Source organism: Lissotriton helveticus, chromosome 4_1 (genome assembly GCF_964261635.1).
Source record: "Lissotriton helveticus chromosome 4_1, aLisHel1.1, whole genome shotgun sequence".
Taxonomy (NCBI): domain Eukaryota; kingdom Metazoa; phylum Chordata; class Amphibia; order Caudata; family Salamandridae; genus Lissotriton; species Lissotriton helveticus.
Window position 1 is genome coordinate 559,926,176 of NC_136063.1, and position 27,219 is coordinate 559,953,394.

A 27,219-nucleotide genomic window follows, 5' to 3' on the forward strand; every position below is an offset into this window, starting at 1 on the left:
CAGACACTGCCTCTCCTCAAAATGGCCCCCTTACACCCCAAGCACATGTTGCCTGTACCAGCCAGCACTCAAGATGGCCACCACCACCACCCACATGGCCAGTCCACATCAACAGTACACCCCCAAAAAACAGAAAAACAGCCAGAAATCACCACAATCCAATGCCATCCATGATGTTTACATCAAAGAGAGTGAGACCACACCACAGGCACACTCAGTCCATGCACCACCACCACCCCTGGGCAAGCAAAAGGCCACACCAGCAGCCCCCCAAAAACGACAAAAAACAATAAAATAAGCACAATCCCAGCCCATCCATGGCCTCAATTATGTTTAAATTCAAGAAGACACCCCACAGAAAGACTAGGCCCATGCAACACTCACCACCCCTGGGCAAAGGGCCACACCAGCAGGCCCAAAAAAACGACAAAAAACAATAAAATCTGCACAATCCCAGCCCATCCATGGCCTCAATAGAGTTTAAATTCAAGAAGACACCCCTCAGAAACACTAGGCCCATGCAACACTCACTACCCCTGGGCATTAGGGATGAAAAGTAGGCAAAATAAGTGCAGGCCTCAGACACTGCCTCTCCTCAAAATGGCCCCCTTACACCCCAAGCACATGTTGCCTGTACCAGCCAGCACTCAAGATGGCCACCACCACCACCCACATGGCCAGTCCACATCAACAGTACACCCCCAAAAAACAGAAAAACAGCCAGAAATCACCACAATCCAATGCCATCCATGATGTTTACATCAAAGAGAGTGAGACCACACCACAGGCACACTCAGTCCATGCACCACCACCACCCCTGGGCAAGCAAAAGGCCACACCAGCAGCCCCCCAAAAACGACAAAAAACAATAAAATAAGCACAATCCCAGCCCATCCATGGCCTCAATTATGTTTAAATTCAAGAAGACACCCCACAGAAAGACTAGGCCCATGCAACACTCACCACCCCTGGGCAAAGGGCCACACCAGCAGGCCCAAAAAAACGACAAAAAACAATAAAATCTGCACAATCCCAGCCCATCCATGGCCTCAATGGTGTTTAAATTCAAGAAGACACCCCTCAGAAACACTAGGCCCATGCAACACTCACTACCCCTGGGCATAAGGGATGAAAAGTAGGCAAAATAAGTGCAGGCCTCAGACACTGCCTCTCCTCAAAATGGCCCCCTTACACCCCAAGCACATGTTGCCTGTACCAGCCAGCACTCAAGATGGCCACCACCACCACCCACATGGCCAGTCCACATCAACAGTACACCCCCTAAAAACAGAAAAACAGCCAGAAATCACCACAATCCAATGCCATCCATGATGTTTACATCAAAGAGAGTGAGACCACACCACAGGCACACTCAGTCCATGCACCACCACCACCCCTGGGCAAGCAAAAGGCCACACCAGCAGCCCCCCAAAAACGACAAAAAACAATAAAATAAGCACAATCCCAGCCCATCCATGGCCTCAATTATGTTTAAATTCAAGAAGACACCCCACAGAAAGACTAGGCCCATGCAACACTCACCACCCCTGGGCAAAGGGCCACACCAGCAGGCCCAAAAAAACGACAAAAAACAATAAAATCTGCACAATCCCAGCCCATCCATGGCCTCAATGGTGTTTAAATTCAACAAAACAGTTGTATCATGCACCCATAACCAACCCTGGTCCTACTGGATACTGTGGCTACCCACAATATAATTTATTTAATTTTCTGAAAAAGTTCAAAAATTGTACTTGCAGCAACTGTAATGCCCCAAACAAACTTACTTGTGAAAGTTGATTTCTAATCCAAAAGTGATCCAAAGACAGTCAAAAAGGCCTCAAATCCAAATATCCAGCAGCACCCACAAAAAGTAATCCTTCCAGCTCCAGATCCAAATGAAAGTGACCAGGAGATGGACAAAGCACTGGGAGGAGCCTGCTGGACAGGAACAGGAAGTTGGAGACTGTGGGGCACTTCCTTACTCCCCCCCCCAAAAATGGACTCCTTGCAAAAAAAAAGGCCATGCAAATGTCAACCTGAGGAGTGATTCTGATAAAAATCATAATTTTCTGAAGGTTTATCCTGTTTGCTGGTGATTTTCTTGTGCGAAATTGCAAAATCTCTATTTCGCAAGTGCGAGATTGTTCCTTTCCGCCGCAACTACGTGTTCGCAATTGCGAACTCTCGCGAGGTGTGCTGTGCAAGGTGGCAAGCCGCGAGTACGTATTCGCGGGCGACAAACTCCCGCGGGAACACGCAGCAAGATCTAAAATGGCGCGTCACTCGCAAAGAAAAACAACTCGGCAAACGCTAAAATGACAGAAAGTGAACGCCGTGCACCACGCCGCGCGCCGCAACCAAGCAAAAAATCCGCCGCGAGCGGATTCACGGATTTTCGACAAATTCGCGAGCGTTCGCGGATTGCGAATTTGCCGAAAATCCGAAAAATCCGCGAGCGGAGCGGATTTTACGCCCATGCTTAGGTGCAACCAACTCTAGGTCCCAACAGTGGAACAGTGTCTTGATCCCACAAAGGATGATGTCTGATATTCCCTGCTGCTTGCTTTTCACAGAACTCCCTCTGTAGATGTGCATCACACTCTGTGCTTCTGTTGCTAACTGCTGTACAGGATTATTCGGCTTGGTTGACTGTTGTCGCTGGACTACACCATGGTGCAGCATGTCCGAACAGTGAAACGGGGTCTTGATTCTATGATTGAGGATGTCAGAAGTTAAAGTCTGTGATTATGTTTGTGTGCCACCTCCGAACTGGTGCAACCAAGTCTAGGTCCCAACAGTGGAACGGTGTCTTGATCCCACAATGGACGATGTCTGATATTACATTCTGCTTGGTTTTCATTGAACTCCCTCCGTTGAGGTGCATCACACTTTTTTTGTGTGTAGCTAACTGTTGCACAATATTATTGTGCTTTGTTGACACCAGTCGGTGGAGTACACCGCGGTACAGCAGGATCGAACAGTGAAACGAGGTCTTGATTGTATGATTGAGGATGTCAGAAGTTAAAGTGTGTGATGATATCTGTGGACCCCCTGTGATGTGGTGCAACCAACTCCATGCTTTTGAATTCAACTTTACATGACTGTGAGGCATTAATGAATACTGCCTCTGGCTACACTGGGGTCAGCAGGGCTCACAATTCAGATCGAGTGGTGATTGTTTAATTACAGAATTCAGTTGTCAAGTAACTACAACATCTATTGAAATATACACAATATCTTTTTAGTTTACTTGCTTGAAGAATTTTTTTAGATGACTTATAGGTGTACTACCATGATCAAATTCATCTTGCAAGTGCAAAGGAACACTGAATACCCTACACTGTGGATAGCAGAAATCTCAATTTGAAATGTTTGGATTTCTTTTTTGCAGAGTTGTGTGTAATTTGTGTTGAATTATGTGAAGAGGAAAAGTGTTTATGATTGTCTGTGTGAGTACTGCCTTCAATTAACACTGCAGACAGCAGTGTTCACATTTCAGATCGAGTCGCTATTGTAGATGATGTAGTCCTGTAGGAAAATACATTGCTCCAGTGCGCACTGTCTGCACCATGCATACATATCAATACAGGCTCTGCACATGCTTTTTTTGCTTAGTTTACGACAAATTGGGCATTTCAAGTCCACGTTACATAGCTGTGGGCCCTTGCTGACCCCTCTGTCTGGCCTACAATGTTGACAGAAGTGTTCACAATTCAGATCGAGTGGTTATTGTTTAATTACAGAATCCAGTAGTCCAGTAACTACAATGTCTATTGAAATATACACAATATCCTTTTAGTATACTTGCTTGAAGACATTTTTTTAGATGACTTATAGGTTTACTACAATGACCAAATTCATCTTGCAAGTCCCAAGGAACACTGAATAGTCTACTCTGTGGACAGCACAAATCGCAATTTAATTGTTTTAATTTATTTATTGCAGAGTTTTCTGTAATTTATGTTGTTGTATTTTGTGAAGAAAAAGTGAGAAAAAGTATTCATGGATGTCTGTGTGAGTACTGCCTTTCAATTAACACTGCAGACAGCAGTGTTCAAAATTCAGATTGAGTCACTATTGTAGATGAGGTAGTCCTGTAGAAAAAGAGATTGCTGCAGTGCGCTCAGTCCGCACTACGCATACCCATCATCGCAGGTTCCGCACATGCTTTTTGTTGCTTCGCGAATGACAAACTGTGCAGCTCAAGTCCACGTTACGTAGCTGTGGGCCCTTGCTAACCGCTCTCTCTGGCCTACACTGCAAACACCACCGTTCAAAATTCAGATCGAGTCAGTATTGCAGATGATGCTGTGTTGATGGCAACAGATACTACTCCTTTTACGGCCGGCCCGTAGCACGCATCATCGTTGGCTATGCACATGCTGAATGCTTTTGATGTGGCTATCTGAATGTACTAGAACTGATGGACCCTTTATGATACAATCTTTTTTTGTATTATTTCAGATCTATTGATTGTGTCTCAGTATACCACAAGTTGTGGTTCTTTTACAATAGAATATTTTTCTGTATTATTTCACATCTACTGTCCCTACCTAACTGCAGCACATACTATTGATTGTTTTATTATTGAATGTCTGTGTGTGATCCAATGATTACTGTTGTAGTTGATGATAGCAGCAACCATTCCCTGAAGGCTGGTTTACACTCACTCCACATGCATCCACCACAGACGTCACTGGATATGTGACCCTGGTAATAAAAAGGTGTTGAGCGCACATGCCCATACCCACTTCCACTATCTATCTGTGTCTGTGTGTTCTTTATCTATTAATAATAATGCCCCTGGGCTGTACTACATGACATTGTGCTGTGGACAGCGTGTGCAACCATGTTACCTCTGGTAGTGGGGAACACTTTGGTTATCTAACTCTTAGGTGTATGGCTATCACAGGTGGAAGGCTACTTTACAGACGATGAATATTGATGAAAATGGTGGTTGCATGTTTGTGTGTAGTGTAAGATATGTGTACATAGCAAAAAGTTTCAAAAAAGCTCTCTAAGCAGAAGAGGTGTGCTTCATCAAATGCTCTATAGAGAATGACTAAAATGGGTGGAGTTTTGCAACTGCTGCAATGGGATATGTTATGAACTAATGAAATGCTTTTGTTTAAGGTCACATGGCAATCGCGCACTCAGCGCGCAAGGAGACCGCACTCAACGCAATTTTGAGACAATATATTTACTATCATATAAGTTTATTACAGTTAGTAATATAAATATATTTAAAATATTTTAGATTATCGCTTGCTCCCAGATACACTTTAAAGATATTTATATATACTTTTGAGATACAAAAAAATTAGGGAATGGCGTACCTGGCATGACACCATACGTCTATGACGTAAGACAGGGCTTGGTAGCGTGCACTTGTTGCATACGCAAAGCGTAGCTGGAACAACCCCATACGTACATGACGTAATGCGTGGTTTGGTACTGCATACCCGTCACATACCAAACTAGCAGCTGGCACGACCTCATACGTATATGTTGTTATGTGGGACGCGGTGCCACGAACCCATCGGATATGAAATGCGCATCATTTCAATATGGTGGATAGCATTTGCGTGCAGATGGAGCTTGGTAGACTACCGGCACAGGACTTTAGTTTTCTCAAAACAAAGAAAAAATGATATACATATTTTTGGGGGAAAATATAAAATATTAAAACATTTTAAAAGTTAAAAAAAGGATAATAGAATTGCAAAATATTGTTAAAAAATTAGAAAAATTATAAGTTTTATAAAAATTAAAATAAGAAATTAACAATTGAAAAACCTTCGAAATTCACTGAAAAAACCATAGGTTTTACAGACAAAATATAGTTAGGAATTAGCATTTAAAAAATCCTTAGAAATTCACTGAAAAAACCATAGGTTTCAGGGACGTTATAGTTAGTTAGATATTTCACTCATACAAAGGGATAGAAATTCCCCTGTTATAGTTAGATGAGCTAACTATAACTCGCGCCACCGCAATGCACTGCTGATGACGTCACATATTACATCATTCATAACATGGTCAGTGACATCACTGATGACATCACGGAGGATATCTCAAATGACATCACTGATGACAACACTGATGACATCATCCAGTGAATATGTGTGTCTATAAAATGTAAATATGTTTTATATATATATGCCAAGGTGTATTGAAGGGTGAATAGGTCTATAAGAGTAAGAATATATGATTAAGTAGGTGTGTGACTGACTGTATAAGTGAGTGATTAATTGTGCCTTGCTTAATGCAAGTGTTAGTGATTGATACAGACATTCACACAGTTTAGGTTGTCATGTTGTTTCATTGCTGCTGTTGAACTGAGCTTTTAATTTTGTGCATACTGGGGAAATTGAGCAAAATAACAGTTAAATGTGCAATGTTTATTGTTAATTAAGTTTGAGCGGCACACTCCGCTCCGCGCACGGAGTTAATGTTGTTAATGTTAATGGTGCTTACGGCGTACGCGCACGGAGTTAGCAGGGTTTTACCACTCCACGCATCCGTTTATGGTGTGAAGCTTTGGCAAAACTCCGACTTTGCTAAGTATCAGAGTTTTTTACCAACACCAGCCACCCAGTTCTGGCCAAGCTATATAATGGCTGCACTGCGCCCAGTCCCAGAACTGTACCATACCTGTGTACATGTATTACTACACTCAGCCAACAGACATTGTTTTTGTGGTGGTTGTTGGCCGCAGTTTTATTACTCATGACATACGTCATATTTGTACAACTCCCCTGGATACCTTCTCAGGCCGGGGTCCTAAATCATTATCATACATTATCACAATTGGTTATCGCTCATTGTCATTTGACATCATAAATCGTGGGTCATAAATCATCAGGTATCATCAATCATTCTGTCACAAATTGGTCATCAGCTTGTTGTCATAAATCACTCTGCCTGATTGTCATAAATCAGCCGCCATAAATCATGGTCATAAATCATCAGGCTGTCATAAATCATTTGGTCATAAATCTGTCATAATTTTGTTATCACAAATCATTCTGCATGGGCATCATAAATCATCAGCCATAAATCACCGGCTGACCATAAATAACTGGTTTGTCTTTTGCTCATTTGCATAACCTAGGGTCGTAAATCACCCTGACTAAAGTACTGGGTTTTTCGGAACCGGTACTGAACCGGTAACCCAGCGGTGCCAGGGACAACACCCAAAGACTTCGGGTACTTCCTGATTCAGACACAGAAACTCAGAGTCTTCTAGGTGAAGTCAAAGATCAAATTTATTGGCTGCAACCAAGTAACAGGCGTCCTAGAAGTACAACATGGTGTATGTTCTTAGGAGACTGCTCAATCTTACAAAGCCAGCCTTCTCTTTTTATACCAAATATTAAGCTTTAGGCAAACATTCTTTAAATTTCAGTTGACCATTCACATGTTTTCACTACAAAGAAAAAGCAGAGTCATGATGACAAGCCCGTATTTCAGTTTGTTCAGCCCACAATAAATTATCCGGCAAGGCTCAGTTTTCTCATCAGATATCAACAGACCCCCAATAAAATCGGGCACCTCCTCCTTGTAAAGCAAGTCATAAAGTAGGAAACAGGGACAGGTGTGTGCGAGATTAGGTGTGGTTTGTGTGCGATGAAAGGTTTATGGCATGTTGTGCCTTGATACTATCTTGTTCGGCCACTGGGAGAGGAACTGACCAAACAGGTTTGGCCTTGGGCAGTGGAGTCAGCTTGACCAGGTCACAGGGAAGTCAGAAGAGGTGTACGTGTCCTTCAGAATCGTGTTTGGCCTTTAGTCATCTGGCCTATGTGAGGGCAACTCACAAAATGGCTGCTGTACACAAAATGGAAGCCGAGGGTTCAGGACGAAAATTACGATTTCAGAGTGAAATCGTCACTCGAACATGACGAAAATGCTTGTGCATAGTGTACTAGCCATTCTCGGTCTTCTGATATCAAATTCGTCATGCTACGATGATTTTTATAACACGAGTCCAGAATTTTCAGTACCACAGACCCTCCTTTTGCCCTTACATAGGCAATAACCTATACTCATGCTAATCTGAGTCCAGGTCTATATTCCTAAAGTCATTGAGATGTTGCTGTAGCATCATCCTATTACTTAGCTCGTCCCTTGATACAGGTTTCCTTACACATGATGTAGCACAGAGGCCACATATTGCAGGAGCACACTGTACGCACAGACAGAACAGGAAAAGGATGGCTAAGATCACCCCAACGACCATCAGAATTTTCCATCCCCAGGCGGATATCAGTTCCCAGAACCATCCCATCAACGACCAATCTCCTTTATCCACATGAATAGATTCGGAAATCTTATGCAGTTTGGAGATGGCCTGGTACACTGTTGGAGCGTTGTCTGTAATGAAAACACAGCAACTCGATTGGATCAATTTACATACCCCAGCTCGGTCTGCAAGTATGACATCTAACGCGACCCTGTTCTGAAGGGTCATAAGACGATCCGACTGGAGCTCAGCAGTCAAGTTACTAAGGGCACCGGCAGTTTCAATTACGGTGGATTCAACCACCCTTGTTAGTTGCCTTATGTCCCTGCTGTTAACCATTTTGATATTTGATATTTATGGGTATTTATTAAGCGCAAACATTCGCTCCGAAAGGAGCATCTTGGCGCTGAGCTTACATGCAGTAGATAGGTGAAAGGTGATACGTGGTGAAAAACTGAGTCTAAATGGCTGCCATTACAGAGGTGTCTGATTGTTGGTACACCCATGTCTTAAGGAGTTTCCTAAAAAGGCTCTCCTTTTCAATTAATCTAAGGTTAACGGGTAAGTTGTTCCATGCCCTAGCTGCCAGAACGGTGAAGGTTTTCCCACCCCTGGTTTTGAACTTGAATCTTGGAATCGTGATGAGATTTGTGCCAGAGGATCTCAAACATCGCGAGGGGTTGTAACGTGTGAAGCGATTAGCAAGGTAATGGGGCCCTGTGTTTTTCATGGATTTAAAAACAGTGAGAAGAAGTTTAAAAAGAATTCTTTTGTGTAATGGTAACCAGTGCAGGGAGTTTAGTGCTGCTGAAGCTGATGACCTTCTGGGGAGTTTTAAGACCAATCTAGCAGCTGCATGTTGTATGCTCTGCAACTTTCTAAGGGTGGACTTTTTCACTCCAGCCATTAATCCATTGCAGTAATCAAGTCGGGAGAGTATTAGAGCTACCGCGACTGATTTTCTCGCTGCAATGGGGAGAAAATCGAAGAATTTTTTTAAGGATTTAATAAGTCCAAAGCAGCGTCCAGCAGTGATCCTGACGTGGTCATCAAAAGAAAGGGATGAATCAAATTGCACGCCCAGGTTCCGTGCGGAAGATACTGCACTGGGTGGGGCCTCTGATCCTTTGGGCCACCAGTCTTTCGGGCAGAAAGATAGATCTTTACCCAGCGGTATGATTTCAGTCTTGGCACTATTGCATCTCAAATGATTTTTGTTCAACCACTGAAATACATCAGAGAGGCAATTTTGGAATCGTAAGTCTGCGTCCGTACACTTTTTGTCAATAGTGACGACAAGTTGTGTGTCGTCAGCGTATGACGTGACAAGGATCCCATGAGATTCTATCACAGCGAGAAGGGGAGCCATATAGATGTTAATAAAGAGAGGACTTAATATGGACCCCTGAGGCACTCCTGATGTAGTGGGTTTTTCGCTGGATAGATAGGGACCCAGAGACACAGTCTGGGACCTGTTAGACAGGAAAGATTTTACCCATGCCAAGACTGTGTCTGTCACGCCGATCTCTCGCATTCTATTAATCAGAATGACATGAGAGATGGTGTCAAACGCTGCTGTTAGATCAAGCAGGATGAGGACGGCTTGCCTTCCTTCATCCTGCATGAACTTGATGGAATCAGCTAGTTCAATCAAGGCTGTTTCGGTAGAATGACCGGGGCGAAATCCCGACTGTTGAGGATGCAGGATGTTGTGGGTCTCTACAAATGTTTTTAGCTCTCCATGTACTAGCTGTTCCGTGATCTTACTCAGAACAGGTAGTAATGAAATGGGGCGCATGTTGGTAAAATCAGTAGGAGATTTATTCTGCTTCTTCATCAGGGGCTTCACGATGGCCTTCTTCCAGTCGTTGGGCACCATCCCATGCTCGAGAGATTCGTTAATGATGGTATTGATGCACGGATTTACGGCCTCGATTAACTGATGGAGGATGCCGGGGGGCAGGAGTCAGTGGGGGCTCCTGACTTACAGGCCAGGATAGCTTTGGCTGTTTGCTGGAGGGAAACAGGTTTAAAACTGCAAAAAAGGGGATAATTATCCGTTACCTCATGGAAAATAATCGGCGGAGGGGGGAAATCTTTCTGAATATTGACAATTTTGTCCACAAAGAAATCTGCGATTTGATTACATAGAAATTCAGAGGGTGGAATTTTGGGCATGAGAGCTTTTGGGTGGGTGAAAGACTTAACTATTGTGAAGACAGTTTTTTGTTTTTGATGAGCTTCATTTATGGCCTTAGTGAAGTATTCCTTTTTTGCCACTTTTATGCTGGAGAGATAAAACTTCCTCTGTTGGACATAAAGTGTTCTTGAGGCTTCATCATAGGTTTTTCTCCATCTCCTCTCTGATTTTCGACAAAGAAGATGGCTATCAGTTAGAGTCTGGGTAAACCAGGGTGCATTTGGCTTTCTTTTATGACATTTCGCATGATGGCCTTTAGGGTCGGAATTATCCGAAACAATTTGGTCCATCCATGCATGGAAGTTGCGAGAGTCAACTACTACGTCTCCAGTTAGTTTAGGGGCCTTAGCCAGGGGTTGGGAATTAAGCTTAATAGTTTCCGTCACTTTCCTCCAGTTAACTGCAAAGGAAGGGTGGGAACGCTTCTGGCTGGCTAAGGCGGGGGCTTGTATCTCGATATCAAATGGGATAAAACAGTGATCCGTCCAGATTTGAGGGATCGGAGGGGACGTGGTCAATGTTGTGAGATTGGAGCAAATAACGTCGAGAGTATGGCCCGCGTTGTGGGTAGGGGTGGTAACACGTTGAGATAAACCAAACATGTTTAGCGAATGTAAAAAGGAAATGGTGTGAGGGTCGACACAAGATTCCAAATGAATATTCAAATCCCCTAAAAAAGTGAAGTTAGTATAATGGAGCGTAAGTGCTCCGAGAGCATCATCTAAGGAGTCCAGAAAGGACGTGGCATTGCCAGGAGGGCGATATATAAGTCCTCCTGAAAAGGAGGTAGAAGCGTTAATTTTAATGGAGAAGCCTATGCCCTCGCTGTCTTTAAGGTAGCCTAGGTCAAAAGTATGGCAGAGGAAGGTTTTCTTAATAGCAAGTGCTACCCCACCTCCTCGCCCAAGGGGTCTGTCCCTTCTGAAAATGGTAAAATCTAAAGGGAGGGCAGTAGCCAGATCGGGATTGGATGAATCATTAAGCCACGTTTCAGTAATAAAAAGGGCGTCTAAATCGTGGCCTAATATTAGGTCGTGTATGTCTTGACAATGACAGGATAGGGACCTGGCATTTATAAGACCTCCCTTAAAGTAAGTGGGATTGTACTTTAATGGGGAAGGCGAGTCACGGGCTTCAAAGGTTATCGCAGGGGGCATTCCAATTGCAATGTAGGCATAAGAAGGGGCTCGAGAGAGGATCAATGGGGGGGAGCCCTTACAGTGATCGCCCGTTTCAGAGCGTAATGCAAGTAACTCATTGTTAGCATACCTGATAATATGGGGTATTAGAACAGACTGCCCTGCTCCCGGCTTAGGCGCGGCTTCGGCGCGCGACCGGCGCGCCCGCTGCGCCAGCCCGCTGCGCCGTCTGGCCGGCTTACACATAATATAGGGAGAGAGTAGGGCGGGAGAACGGCGCGACTAGAGCGCTCTCCCCGCCTCACTAAAAATGGCGCCCACCGCCGCCGAGTGTCGGCTAAAAAACGGCTGGGCCGAGTGAGGGAGATCAAGAAGTGTTAATGGTGTCAGTGTGCCTCAACAATTCATTCCCCTTATTTCTTTGAAGAGCCCCCAGGTAAAAACAGAACAATATTAAAAATATTAAAAGTGCTCCAAATGCAGATGGTAATTAAGAACAAGTAACAGAGTTAACACCACAATACAAATACAAGCAGCTCGCAGCCCAAGTTCCCCTCACCAGGGAGAGCTTCTGTAAGGCACCGAGCGCGAGGAAAGGATCTGTTTTATAATCCAATAGGGCGGGAGAACGGCGCGACTAGAGCGTTCTCCCCGCCTCACTAAAGATGGCGCCCACCGCCGCCGAGTGTCGGCTAAAAAACGGCTGGGCCGAGTGAGGGAGATCAAGAAGTGTTAATGGTGTCAGTGTGCCTCAACAATTCATTCCCCTTATTTCTTTGAAGAGCCCCCAGGTAAAAATGGAACAATATTAAAAATATTAAAAGTGCTCTAAATGCAGATGGTAATTAAGAACAAGTAACAAAGTTAACACCACAATACAAATACAAGCAGCTCGCAGCCCCAGTTCCCCTCACCAGGGAGAGCTTCTGTAAGGCCCCAGAACCATGGGTCCCCAGAACGGCAGAAAACCTTTTGCGAAGTCCCCAAATTCTTGTCCTTCAGTATCTTCTTTGCTGAAGACACCTCTAACTATCCTTGTCTTGTGGTAATCTGCCACAGCTGTGTAGGTGGGAGGCAACAGGAACGAAACAAAACATGTGCCCAAAAAGTCAGGGGGCAACCATGTATAGGCTCTATCATGGCAGATGAAGTAGGTACCCTTAGCTGCTAGGAATGAAGGGGAAGTCTGGGACGCAAAAACATATGTTTCAGTACAGATACTGTTCCCTAACTGAGCTCTGGGATTCTTGCCATTACCTTGCAGACATAAGTGACCCTGATGGGGTACAATCCAAATCGGGGAAGATCTCTTAGCTTGCTGTTTCTCACTCAGAGTAGCTCCATATCCGGTCACGTTCCATCCTATGTATACTAGCGTCTCATCTCTCGGGATAGTTTCGTAGGAAATATCTTCCTTAATCATGTCTACTATACCCTTAACTAGAGCACTATTCTTAGGATTGTCTGTTACAGAACGTAGGGGGTAAACTTCATGTGCGTAGATGAACATCGTTCTGTATGCCCACACAGAACCATTATGGCTGAATGGTAGAACTAGATAAGGGATACCTTTATCCGTTGTGTGAGGCATAAGACCACACACCCAACAGTTAGTCGTGTTCACTACTAGTTGGTGTTGGTGCAAAAGCTGAACGAAGGAGTTATTAATAAACTCTAATCTCCTAGCGGATTCATGTTCAGGAAGAGGTTGAAAAGAATGTGAGGAAACAGTAGGAGGAGGTATGGGTGATGTAGTTGGTGCAAATGTCACTTGCAAAGAAAGTAAGACATGTCCTGTTAAAAACATCATTGCACCGAATAACATGAGAATGCATAATAATAAAAAACGTTTCTTGGTCATCAATTTACATATTCTGGTTTTAAAGTTCATTGGTTTGGCAGGTCTCTCCATCTCGAAAAACTCCATCCTCTATAATATGCTGCTCGCGATGGTTGGGTGTTCTATGCTAAGGAATGCTTCTGTCAGTCCAGGGAAACTCCCTTATTAGACCAACCAGAACTGTCGACCTAACGTCTTCAGCTGCACCCCAAAGACTTTGGGCAACCGCGACCCTACAGCGGAACCCGGATGGTGGTTCGAAAAACAAAAATAAAAAAGTTTCTCAGATGGGAGGGCTGCACTTTCAAAAATAGTACTTAGAAAAGACAATTTTATTAGTTCATAATTCTCGGCCTCAGATTATATTTCTTCTTTCCAGGTATTGTCTGATCTTGGAAGAGGAGTTCAGGTTCGGTAGTGTTCAATCGAATTGACGGTGGCACAGCTGCTTGCAAGAGATTGTCACTTTCTTTCTCAGTAATTGTTCCTTTTATACGTGCATCACTAAAAGGCAGAAATCGAGGCACAGTTTCAGTCTCTGAGTCGGCGACGCCCTCCTGGACCCACTGGTCGTACGGCAGAGGCAAAGGTACCCTCTTGCAATGTACACCGTGGATCCAGTGCTTCTTTCCTTCCACCCGAACAGCTGATCTTGTTGAAAGAAGGACGAGGTGTGGGCCGGTCCACCGGGGCTGGTCGTTCTTTGTTCGCTGAAAGTTTTTCACCAGAACCCAGGATCCAGGATCGATTTGATGACCTGGAGCTTCAGAGACCTGTGGCAGAGTATCGTGAACCTGTTGGTGTAAAACACGCAATTTAGCCGTCAATTCGTACAAATAGTCAAGTAGTACAGGGTGTTCGATTTCACTGAATTTTGTAGGCCTAGGCACTCCCCATATGTTGGCCGGGCGGCCAAATACTATCTTATATGGGCTAAGTCCCACTCGCGAATGCACAGTCATTCTGGTTGATAGGAGTGCCAAAGGCAGAGCGTCAGGCCATTTAAGACCAGAGCTCGCTTGAATTTTGGCCAGTTTAAGTTTTAACGTGCCGTTGTAGCATTCTACTAGTCCAGCTAATTGGGGGTGATTTGCAGCATGGAATTTCTGTTGGATGCCTAGCCCTTCACATACTTTCTTCATCACTTGACCCACAAATTCACTCCCATTGTCACTCCAGACCATTCTCTGCATTCCAAATCTAGGGAAGAATTCTTTCACAAGGGCTTTAGCTGTGGATAAGGCAGTGTTATCTTTCAGGGGGTATGCTTCTATCCATCTTGAAAAGGCACAAACAACGAGTACGTATTTCAAATTGTTGCACCTTTCCATGTGGATGAAATCTAGCTGCAAAACCTCGAACGGATACGTAGGAGGCGCAAAATGACCAGCTGGAGGTGGGGTTCCCCTACCGGGATTGTATTTCAGACATACCATGCAATTCTTGACCACATTCTCTGCGCACTTAGGAATTCCAGCATTTTGCCATACCGGAGCCAACAACTTACAAATCCCTTTCACACTGATGTGAGCCATTCCGTGGGCCATCGTAACCACTGCAAGCACATACGCATCGGGTAGCAACCATCCCTGATGCTCTGACAATTCAACCCAACAACCATTGGCATCCATTTTACCCGTACTTTCTCTCCACACACTCAATTCTTTCTCTGTGGCTTCAGCTTGAATGGACCTCACACTCTCTATCGTATCTTCACACATTCCAACGTCACCAATCCATCTTGCAGGGCCTGCAACATACATTCGACTCATCACATTCCTCGCTGTTTCTTTTGCGACTTCGTCAGCAAATGCATTTCCACGACCAACATCATCCGTCACCTTCTTATGTGCACTGCATTTCACAATCGCAACTTGCAACGGCAAAGTAAGTGACTCAAGGAGCTCATTCACCAACTGACCATGCTGTATCTTAGCTCCATGCGAAGTCAGAAATCCACGTTCTTTCCACAATCGTCCAAAACTGTGAGCCACACCAAATGCATACTGGCTGTCGGTATATATGGTCACTTTCATTCCTTTCGACAACACACACGCTCTCGTAAGTGCAATCAATTCTGCTGCTTGAGCTGAATTATGTGGGATACGTGCAGCTTCAACAATCGTATGCAAAGTCGTGACAGCGTATGCTGCAGTCGTATCACCATTCGGAAGCTTGAAGCATGAACCATCCACCCATAATGTACCGTCACACTTCACAAGAGGAGTATCTTGGAGGTCTATTCTACCTTTCGTCTCTTCTTCTGTTCTAAGAAAACAATCATGTTGTTCTGAAGCATCTAACTCTGCTACAATCGGCAACAACGTAGCTGGGTTAAGTGTGTTGCATCTTTTTATGTGCACATGACTTGCTAACAGTGTCAACTCGTATCCTGACAACCGAGCACTAGTTAAGTGCTGTGTCTTGGTCCATTTAACAACGTGTCTACTGCATGTGGAACCATCACAATCAATGTATTATTAATCACTAAACCAGCCGACTGTCGAATAGAAACAGCTGCTGCCGCTGTGGCTCTCAAGCAACTCGGCAATGCTTTAGCTACCGGATCCAAAGTTGACGAAAAATACGCGCATGGACGCTGCTTGTCTCCGAACAACTGTGTCAACACTGATAATGCACAACCCTCTTTCTCATGGACATACAATGTAAAGGGCTTACTGTAATCGGGGGTACCCAACACAGGAGCCGAACATAATGCATTGCGCAATTCGGAAAAACTTTTCTGACACTCTTCTGACCATGGAAGGTGATTCGGTGTATCTTTACAGGTTAATGCCACCAGAGGTTTGGCCATCAACGAGAAATTTGGTATCCATTGTCTGCAATATGATGTAATGCCTAGAAAAGCACGTACTTCTCTCTGTGTTCTTGGCACACTCAATTTCGCTATTGCCTGAATTCTTTCTGGGGTCAGTTTCCTCCCCTCCTTCGATAAGAGATGACCTAAGTAGGTCACTTCTTGTCGACAATATTGTAATTTAGAAAGAGACACTTTGTGATGTAAATCAGATAAATGACGCAACAACGACAATGTGGCTTCTTTTAGATTTCCTCAGTATCTGCAGCAAAAAGTAAATCGTCGACGTAGTGTACAAGGGTGGCGCCATCAGGTAAAACAATCGTATCAAGCTGTGTCTTTAAAGCCTGACTATATATCGATGGGCTTTCACAGTAGCCCTGGGGAGCGCGTTTAAAGCGGAAGCTTTGGCCTCCTAAACTGAAGCCAAAAATATCCCTGATCTCCTCGGCAATCGGGATGCTGAAGAAAGCATTCTTCAAGTCAATCACCGAAAACCAAGTGGCTGAAGCTGGAATCATAGTCAATAGGGCAGTGATATCAGGAACAACTGGAAATTGTGGCACAACGATCTTATTGACCTCTCTAAGATCAATCACAAACCGGTAAACAGGTGGCTGAGTAGGGTCAGTACGCTTCAAAACAGGCAGAACAGGACTATTGCAAACGTTACCTCTGTCTATTCAATTACATCTTTTTCAATTAAATCATAAATGATCGCGAGCAATGCTTTTTCACCTTCACTAGAGATTTTGTATTGGGGAATGCGTGGCATTTTAACATTGGCTTTCAATGTCACAACATATGGCGGTATTTCCAAAAGACCCACATCATTAGGACCAGTAGCCCAAAGAATATCGGGAAGAAATGACAATTCTGTCGGCAGTTTGTCCTTCGACAAATACATTGGAGAGATCACTTTCTTACCCAGTGTAAGTTGTACTCCCGAAGGAGAGCAATACAAAGTCGCATACAATCTCTTCAACAAATCCAATCCTAACAAGTTTTCACCACAACCCGTCGTCAAAATAAGGGGTGCTTCGAATTCACAAGGTCCAACAGAAAGGGACATAGGACTAGAAACTGGGTTCCTAACCGGGGCGTCAGAAAAACCTACTGAAACATTCGTTTCGCCAGACAAAGGTGCGCCAGGGAGTTTAGAATGCATAATAGAACTCTTTGTAGCACCAGTATCCAACAGAAAAGGCTCTGACACACCTGATGTAATCACCTCAACATAAGGTCCACTCTGATCTACTGGAACTGAAACAACTCCCTCTCTTTGTCTATGGCTGTCCTAGCAATCATTACCTTCCATATTCTCATCTTCTGCATAGTAGTCATCAGCATAGTACTGAGCTGTCCTACCAGATGCATTATCCTGCTGATCAAACCTATTCATTGAATTTTGTGGCAGAAGAGAACATGCGTTCTGGGGGAAATTTCCACGTCCTCTACCTCTAGGCGCTTGTTGAACACCTCAACCTCTTACACCAGAAGCACCATTTGTACGCTGTAACAATATAGGACAACTATACTTGAAATGACCCTCTTCCTTACAATACAAACACTGATTGGGACCTACAGGAACACGTGGCTGAGTAAACTCGACCCTTTGCGAGTTCCTCTGATACTGTTGAGGTTGCTGATAATTATTCTGACCACCACCACCACGTGGCGGATACGCTTGCTGTAACAGAACCTTCGTCTTTAACTCTTTAGTTTTCTTCTCTGCTCTATCTTTCTCATCTTTATCTCGATTTTCATAATACTGTGCAATAGCCAATATCTGTGCTGAAGAGGAAACAGCCCAAGAACTTTCCGAATCTTTTAACTTCTTACACAACTCAGGAAGCAAATTGTGCACAAACTTGTCAACGAACATCCGTTGACCACCTTCTGTACTCATGTTTTGACCACTGTGGTCGACAAACGTTTCTTCAAACCTGGTGAAGAAATCAGACACCGTTTCATCTTTCTTCTGCTTACATGCAGATAATTTATCCCAATTCACACGCATCGCAGGCATTAAAGTTTTCATGTAATTAATGATTCTACCAGGGAGATCTGCTACTAAAGGCTCGGGTTTAGCACCACCGACTTGTCGGCCATCTGCAGCAGTAATATTAGCCCATGTGTCACCTAACTCTTGATCATGATCTGCATGACGAATCTTTCCCCATAAAGGCTGTGGAACAACATTCCCAAACAACATATCTATATCGGCTAAATTCATAATACAAGAGCCTGCAGTCTGTGACAACTCCTTATAATACCCTGCAGGGTTTTTACGGGGATCAGGTAATGTCTGTTTAAGGGCCAAGACTTCAGCTCGCTTCCATGGAACATGTACCCAAACACGCTGGAAATGTCCCGGAACAGGTGGGACAGCGGCTTGGTCCCCATCCCTCCAAACTGGGGGAACTTCTCTCATGGGGTATTGTCTCACCTTCTTTTTAACAGAGGAATCAGACTCAACAACGACTGAGAAATACCTTCGCTCCTAAACAACAACAATGTCGCAACTGCTTTCTTAACATCAGAACCCACAATCGTGCCTTTTGCAAACTCGAACCGTACACGACACAACTCAGGTGGATTGGATTCCAAATCATTTTCCTCTAATTCTTCACAAAGAAAAACACATTTTCTCAAAAACGTATCTTTGTTTTGGTTCTTCCCACTGATGGAAGACATCCATAACAGATTCTAGCTCATATCTCGTCGGGTCGGTAACCCATTTATGTGCCAAATGATCCAATGTTTCCTTCTCCCTAGAATCAGGCAATTGACTACGCAATTGTTTACATTCTGAGGCAGGGGTTACACTTGTTGCTCCAAAGAGAGGATATAGAAGACTAGCTACAGTGTCAGTCATTCTCTGTCGAACAGAAGGAGAAGTCGACAAAACGGGAGAAAAAGCAGATTGAGAAAAAGGCAACGCAGGAACAGTAGTGGAAGAGGTAGCAAGGACAGGTGAAAAGGTTACAGGAGTTAAAGTCTGAGCAGGTAACGAGACAGGTAGCAAAGTCAGTGGCCCTTGAGGAGGCAGGACCACAGGAGTAGGAGCCACCTGAAGAGGAGCTGGTGGTTGTGGAAGAACTTGAGGCACGGGGGTTGCACAACTAAAGGTTGCGGAGGTGCTGTGGCACTCTGCGCATAGGGGGGTGGCGAACTCAACAAATGCGACATTAGGGGGTCTTTTTCAAGTTCTTTTGCTGCATCTTGCTGAAGAGGCGGCAAAACTGGATAGCATTTATCGATTACCATTTTACGTTGCCTGTGCAACTGTTCACTCATCTGTTCTTCTTCGTTATCTTTAAACTGCATAGCAGCTTGCATTATCGAGATACCCCTTTCTTTCTTATTTTTCTTCGCTAATTTAATTTTCTTCTGTTTGGCTTCCTTACGCCATAGGCGGAAAGAGTCAAACATCGCCGGCCGGGCTTTCTTCTTGAAAAGTCTAACCTCAAGGTTATCTAGTATTTCCGTGTCAAAGCTACCATATTGTGGCCATTTTAAAACACCATCTTTTCTGGTGTATTTGATCCATACTTCATTGTATGCGATGGGGCCTACTCCATGTTTCACATACAACTCATAGGTCGGAGTTCCAATCGGAGGAACCGGACACGAGTCCTCCAATCGGGAATCCCTATTATTACAACCAAGACAAAACAAATTTCCAAGTCTGCTAAGACCAGGCATCTTCACTCTCTAGTCTAGCTTCAAACTTCAAAGGATTATCGAATACTATATTCTCGTGAATACACGAGTCCTTTGGCTTTGGTACTTGCAAGTTCCAAATCAAAGATCCCGAAGGGATACCCAAACTAAGAACCAAACTAAGGACTGGGAGACGCTCCACTTATACTTAACTGAGGTATCGATGATGTCACCAGAAGACTCGTCTATCGTTTCGCTCTACCAATTGTCAAGGGTCCAAATCAGGGCGATAGTCAGGGCAGCAGTCCTTCGTAGCCGCCGGGAAGCGGGGAACCTCGCAGCAAAGACTTTCGGACCACGTCGACATGCAGGGGTCGATGAAATGGCGGCCTTCCTCCAGAATTTTCTCACGAAGCTCCTCACGAACCTCTGGCTTGGACCAGTACCGCTGATATCGCCCATGTTGGGCGCCAACTGAAGTACTGGGTTTTTCGGAACCGGTACTGAACCGGTAACCCAGAGGTGCCAGGGACAACACCCAAAGACTTCGGGTACTTCCTGATTCAGACACAGAAACTCAGAGTCTTCTAGGTGAAGTCAAAGATCAAATTTATTGGCTGCAACCAAGAAACAGGCGTCCTAGAAGTACAACACGGTGTATGTTCTTAGGAGACTGCTCAATCTTACAAAGCCCGCCTTCTCTTTTTATACCAAATATTAAGCTTTAGGCAAACATTCTTTAAATTTCAGTTGACCATTCACATGTTTTCACTACAAAGAAAAAGCAGAGTCATGACGACAAGCCCATATTTCAGTTTGTTCAGCCCACAATAAATTATCCGGCAAGGCTCAGTTTTCTCATCAGATATCAACAGACCCCCAATAAAATCGGGCACCTCCTCCTTGTAAAGCAAGTCATAAAGTAGGAAACAGGGACAGGTGTGTGCGGGATTAGGTGTGGTTCGTGTGCGTTGAAAGGTTTATGGCATGTTGTGCCTTGATACTATCTTGTTCGGCCACTGGGAGAGGAACTGACCGAACAGGTTTGACCTTGGGCAGTGGAGTCAGCTTGCCCAGGTCACAGGGAAGTCAGAAGAGGTGTACGTGTCCTTCAGAATCGTGTTTGGCCTTTAGTCATCTGGCCTATGTGAGGGCAACTCACAAAATGGCTGCTGTACACAAAATGGAAGCCGAGGGTTCAGGACGAAAATTACGATTTCAGAGTGAAATCGTCACTCGAACATGACGAAAATGCTTGTGCATAGTGTACTAGCCATTCTCGGTCTTCTGATATCAAATTCGTCATGCTACGATGATTTTTATAACACGAGTCCAGAATTTTCAGTACCACATGACAGCTTGTATATTGTTCTTCGTTGTTTTCCAAGCCCCTTTGCATGTGGGGGGTAGCCTTTTCCCGGAGCAAGGCCCAACTCGCTACCTTGCTAGAATCTCCTGTGCCCTGCCGTCTGGCGGGGGCTGGGCTGCGAGTGCCATCCCCATTTGCCAATAAACATTTTATTTCCGCCACGCTGCCAGGGAGGCTTCCATCTTCCTGCGGCTCCCCCTACCCCGTGTTGTCTCTTTGCACCTCCGTTGCTCTTTCTGTGGGCCTCCCCATGCTGTTTTACCACTCGAGCGCTAGGACACCCACCTCTAGCTGTGTCTTCCGGGAGGCTGACATCTGGTGTGCTCTCTCTGTCCTCGTCATTATGTCGTGGCACGCTTGTGTCCTGTTCGGAGTCTTATGGCACTGTCTCCTCTCGCCATGGGTCATCCATGAAATCAAAACGAAATTGGGAGATAGTCATATACCACTTGTGGAGGCACAATACAACATACCCTACTTAAATAGCCTCTTCTCCCTCACCCAATCTCCTGGCAGGCTCCGCCTTTCGTCCGCCTATCGCCTGCTCATGAATACATGTATATATCTATATTGGGAATGCATATCGCTTTACCTGGGCACTATCTGCCTCACAGCGGGCGAATTCCTATTAAGATAATGTCTGCTAGCACACCTTGTCCCTTCTTGCGGGGGAGAGGGGGGGAGCTGTCCAATCTGCGTTTGACCTTCACCCATATCTCCTTCTGCATTCGTATTTTTTTTTTTACTGGGCTTGTCTGGGATCTGAACCTGGGACCTCTCGCACCCAACGCAAAATTACCCTTTGACCAGGGAGATTAAGTGATTTGCCCAGAATCTCTGGATGTTTGAGCGTCCCTGCAGAGACTAGAACTCTGTTTCGGATTTATCTGATGCTTGAAGGTCACCTGTGCGCGAGTGTGTCCTCGCGTACATTTGCAGCACGAATGCTAACTAATCCCCTTTTTGTCTGCTCACCTTCTGACCGATATGAGTGGGAGTTTGCCTCCAAGTTAAACACTTGCTGCCAATTGGAAATGAACATTGGTGCCAGCCCTGGTGGAGACTTGCTTTGTCCTTTACAGAAACCAAAACGCTGTGGAATACAACCAACAGTTTAATTGTTTGATTGATAGAACAGTGGTTCCCCTACACTGACATACAGTTCATATGCATTTGCATGTTTGTTACCTTGAGTACTCCTTTAAACCCCTCACCATGTCAGCTTGCCTGTACTCTGTATTCCTCCCAACGGAGACTGGCGCTGTCTGTGTGTGTCTGCGTGGTTCGGCATGCGCACCTTCCTTTGTGTTTACAAGATCGGAGCCCACCCTCCTTAATGCTAAGCCGCAGGGCTCGCCGATCTCTCTTTGTTTTAAGCCCTTCTTGTTATTAGGAGGGGAAACTATCGGCTCACGTTCCCGAGGGCATGTACGAGCACCCGTTACATTACCCGGGGGCACATTAATTTTTTTTGGGGGGGGGCAGAGGAGGAATACATGATTTGCCCAGAGCAGAAGATGCTGAGCTGACCTGAGGCTCGAACCGAGCCAGCCGCTAACAAAAACACTGAGCGAATTGAAAAAAAAAAATGTAAGGCCGGGTTCAAGTTTTTTAAGCATTATTTCGGGTTGTGCAATGCTCTTAGCGCACTCAACGAACGGGAATATCTCTCTCACTCCTTTGTTCTGTTTCTGAGTACATTTTACGACACGTAAATTACCAAGTATCACTTATGGGAAAAACTGCTTATTAATCATGTGTTGGTAATCCTTCATGATTGCTGTCTGTGGTTTCTCAATTCGAGAAAGTGGGTCAAGTGTCTTCTCGAATGGGGCTTTGCGGGGGGTGGCCGACCGGAGGGAGGCTCGCCCCCCCCGGGGATTTTGGGGCTCCGGGAGGAAGGGGAGGGGGAATAATAAAAGAGGACACAGGAAGGGATATTGGGCTGGTTGGGCTTGGCGGCGGTTTTTGGGCTTCTTTTGGGCTGGGAGGGTACTTAAACGGCCATTTTGGGTCACTGATCACCATTTGATGGGACAGTGACCCAGCAGCCGGGGAGGTGTAGGGGTTTTTTGTGAATTGTAGTAGTAGGGCGTACTTTGGTAGTGTGGAGGGCGATCGTGTTTTGTTTAAGCCTTTCAGGAAAGCGGCGGTGATTGGAGCGGTACGGGTGGTTTCCTGTAGGTTGCAGGCGAAGTGACGGGCTGTGGTGCGAGGAGGCGGCGGTTGACGCAAAATACCTGAAATGGCGGCGGACGCGTTAGCTGATCCTCGGGTGCAGGAGGCGCTGCGCCTACTTGAAGAGGCGGGCAGGACCGATCTCCTTTGTAGCGGAGTGCGGGTAAGGCCACCGCGGCGCGCTGCTGATGGCGCCGCGGCGGCTGTGCCGAGGTCACGTGCGCGTAAGGGGGAGGGGGCGGGAGCTGTGAAGAGGGCAGCGCGCGGTGGCGGCCTACAGGCGGCTGGTGCGCCGAAGCGCAGGAAGGCTCCGGGGAAGAAGCGCGGTCCGGGCAGGAAGGCGCCCCTGGTGTTTGTGGGGGATGTCGTGGGGCTGGGGGAGGTTTGGCATGAAGGGGGGGCGGGGGGGGATGGCCCAGGAGGATCGGGTGTGCACACAGTGGACGCGAATGCGGGGGTGGAGGGAGGGCTCGAGGGGGGAGGGGCCGGGGGGCTGGGGCAGACGGTGGTTGAGGTAGGGGGGGGTTAGAGGGGGAGGGGGGCGAGGGGCTTTTGGAGGGGGCACAAGGGGGACCAGGGGGGGCAGTGCAGGGAGGTGTTGAGGGGGCTGGTGGGGTGTCTCCATTGTTAATTGAGGATACTGAGGGGGAGGAGGAGGAGGGGGTGGGGGGGAGAGTGGGCAGGAGGTAGAGGAATCTGAGGAGGAACAGTTTGACCCGTCAGGCGGTAGGAGTTCACCGCGGGGTGGGGGGCGGGGGGTGATGGGGGAGGTTTTTTGGGGGGCCCAGCGGAGGTGAGGGTAGTTTTGAGGGTGCGGGGGGGAGCAGGGGGGGGGAGTTGCGGGGTTGGGGTGGGTGGGGGGTATGGGAGGGGGCACGTGGGGCGGTCCGGGCGGGGTAGGAAGCTGGGGGTGGGGGGAGAGTGGGTGGGGGGGTCGCCCGGCGTGGCGGGGAGGACATTCTGCGGCAGGGGGGAGAGGCGGTTGGGGAGGTAGTGGAGATGGTTTTGCCCTGGCTTGCTGGACTTCCCCGTTTTTCTCTTGGCAGGAGCAGTGGGGGAGGGGCTCGGGTGAGCAGCATGCGGCTCCACCCCGCCGAGTGGATGGGCCGGCTCTGCCTAGTACGGGCGGTCGCGCTCCAACGAGGGACCTGGGGTGGTCCGAAAGAAGATGGACGGACAGTAGCTCTCCAGCGCCCCCCTCCCGATGGGTCGATCCGGCCGCCGGGGGACGGGGATGTAGCAACGAGGCAGCGGTTTCTTCTGATTACCAACATGGGGGTAGACGGAGAGTGAGTGTGGACCTAGGGGCCTTGATGATGGAGTGTAGAGCTAGAGCAGGGTTGAGCAGGGTATCTCCGGGTAGGATTGTGGTAGAGGGGGTAGGGGGGGGCGGAGCTGGAGTCGGAGGAAGAAGGGGAGCTGCGGGAGGCCGGGGAGGTTTGTAACGTTGTTGCCAGTGTTTTACAGGACTGCCCCCGGCAAGTGGTGCCGCGAGTGACGGCCCCCCCTGATGATCTGGTTAGGCGGCGGGATCCGGTGAGGACGCCAGCCTTGACGCCAGGTAAGACCAGTACGGGGTCGGGGAGTGGCTTGGGCACGCCTCAAGGAGGCAAGGCGGGAGGGAGTGGTGTAGGAGGACACCACGTGTCGGTTGGGACGGATGCGGAGGGTGGGGATACAGTGAGACTGGTGAAGGGTAGGTATGTGATGGATGCCGGTGTGTGTACGGAAGCGGTTTGCGGGTCGGCGGGGAGTGCGGGGTCGAGCGGGTCCTCTAGTGAGTTAGTGGCGGCGAGTGTCGGAGCGAAAGGGAACGGCGAGGGTCCGGTTGCGAGCGCGGCGGGGGGGACCGCTGGGACGGACGTAGCTTTAGGTGGGTCGGCTGCGTCGAGTGCCGGGGCGAAAGAGAGCTGCGACGTTCCGGTTAAGAAACTGCCGTACATGGGAGTGGCGAAGCCGTTGGGGGCGCATTTGTCATTGGCGACCAGGGAGAAGATATGGAAGGGGGAGTATGTCGAGATCTTTCGGTTGCTGCATCGGGAATTGATGGCCAAAGAGGGGTCGAAGGAAGAGGAACAGGAATTGGCGCGGCGGCCGAGGGTGCCGGTTACTATTGAGAATTGGTCAGCGGCGTTCTTAATCTATGCGAGCGTCTACTGTGAGAAGTATCCTGACAGAGCAGTCGCGCTGTTCAAGTACATGGATGTAGTGCGGAGGGCGCAAGTGACTTACGGTGGCAATGCGTGGTCGCATTACGACGAGGAGTTTAGGGCGCGCATGGCGTCGGACCCGGAGGCGAAGTGGGGGGAGTTGGATGCGGACCTTTATCAGCAGACAATGAGTGGGGCGAAATTTGGCCGCACTATCTACACGGCAAGTGGTTTGCCACTGGCTTCCACACCCTTTTCGGCTCGCCCCACCCGTGGGGGGGTGGGACCGGGGGGAGCCGGGAGCTTCCAGAGCGGGGGGGCCTGCAGGGATTTCAACAGGGGTTCCTGTCTCCGGCAGACGTGCAAATTTAAGCACGAGTGCTCCTCTTGTGGAAAACGCCATCCAGAATCGCGTTGCTGGGGGCTTTGGGGAGGCCCCACGCAGGGCACATACCCGGCTCCCGTGCCAGGCAGGGGGAGAGGGGGGGGAAGGGGGGGTGCGAGTACCTTGGGAAAAGGCTCGTACACCGGTTAGGTTGGACCGGTTGGAACCCCTCTTCGAGGTTTATCCGCCGGCGGATGATGCGTCGGTGCTGCGTCGGGGTTTCAGGGAGGGTTTCCGGTTGGGGTATGAGGGTCCGCGGATTGCTCGTTGGGCGGAGAACCTGAAGTCTGTGAACGCACACAAGGGCATCGTCCGGGAGAAGCTTTTCAAAGAAGTGAGAGAAGGGAGGATGGTGGGGCCTTTTGAGGTGGCGCCGTTGGAGGATCTGATCATTTCGCCCATTGGAGTGGTGCCGAAGAAAGAGCAGGGTCAATTTCGCTTGATTCAACATCTCTCATGGCCGGAGGGCGCGTCGGTGAACGATTTTATATCAGCAGACTTGGCGTCGGTGTCATACTCGTCGTGGACATTGCGAGGAAACTGGTGACGACGGCGGGACGAGGGGCGCTCATGGCAAAATGCGATGTAAAGTCGGCATTCAGACTGCTGCCGGTTCACCCAGAGGATCATCAGTTGCTGGGAATACAGCTGGACGGGTTAATTTTTGTGGACAGAGCGCTTCCGATGGGGTGCTCCGTAACATGTGCCTTGTTCGAGCGTTTCAGTTCTTTCTTGCAGTGGGCGTTTCCCTGGCGCACAGGCTCTGAGGCGATTACGCATTATCTGGACGACTTCTTCCTGGTGGGTAGCCCCGGTTCAACGGACTGCCAGCAACAGCTGAGTAGTTTTATGGACCTGATGAATTACCTGGGGGTGCCCTTGGCGCCAGAGAAGACACAGGGGCCCAGCACGGTGCTGTCGTTCCTCGGGATTGAGCTCGACTCAGCGGCCATGGAAGCGCGCCTGCCGGAAGACAAGAGGTCGGCGATGGTGGTTTTGGTGAGGGACATGTTGGCCAAACGGAAGGTGTTGGTGCGGGAGGTACAGGTGTTGTTGGGGCACTTGAATTTCGCGTGCCGCGTGGTGCGGGCGGGGCGGACCTTTTGTCGACGGTTGGGACTGGCTTTGTCGGGTTGTCGATGCCTCATCACCACGTACGGCTGCCGGCGGGCACGAGAGAAGATCTGTGCATGTGGTTAGCTTTTTTGGAGAGATTCAACGGTGTT